At 43.6% G+C, this 406-nt stretch overlaps 2 long non-coding RNA genes across 2 annotated transcripts in view; one reads left to right on the top strand and one right to left on the bottom strand.

Moving 5' to 3' along the window:
* The window catches only part of LOC119591674, a 1,075-nt gene extending 968 nt beyond the window's left edge, over positions 1-107 (bottom strand). The window contains exon 1 of the long non-coding RNA XR_005230375.1: positions 65-107. This is a non-coding gene — a long non-coding RNA (uncharacterized LOC119591674). The remainder of the gene's footprint in view (positions 1-64) is intronic.
* Positions 1-406, top strand: part of LOC119591673 — a 6,431-nt gene that overhangs the window by 3,881 nt on the left and 2,144 nt on the right. The window lies entirely within an intron of this gene.

Genomic DNA, 406 nt, shown 5'->3' with positions numbered 1-406 from the left:
TGGGCGCTCAATAGGGTATATATATCGGAGGAAACTTGTCATATGTCAAAGGACAAAGACTAACCAACTTCATGTTGGCTGGGGAGGTGCTGCAACAGCTGAGGGCGATCTGGATACTGAGCCTCCTCCTTGAGACGTTTTATACCCCCGGTCAACTGATTCCTCTACTGACCTCATTGCGTGTGGGTTTTTCCATCCTTGGCCCCCAAGACGTGTATTCTTTAATATGTCGATACGTGCACATGCGTTCAGACATAACACTAAACGCATACATAGGAATATACACGCATCGATCAATATGTATACACGATTATACAAGCGTCGAAATTACCATGCCATGTGTACCCGACCTTTTGGGATTTTCATGTATTTTAGTATAGAAAAAATCACACGTAGAAAGCTCGTT

Source organism: Penaeus monodon, chromosome 29, assembly GCF_015228065.2.
Source record: "Penaeus monodon isolate SGIC_2016 chromosome 29, NSTDA_Pmon_1, whole genome shotgun sequence".
In the NCBI taxonomy this organism is placed as follows: domain Eukaryota; kingdom Metazoa; phylum Arthropoda; class Malacostraca; order Decapoda; family Penaeidae; genus Penaeus; species Penaeus monodon.
This window is presented reverse-complemented; position numbering and strand designations above follow the sequence as displayed.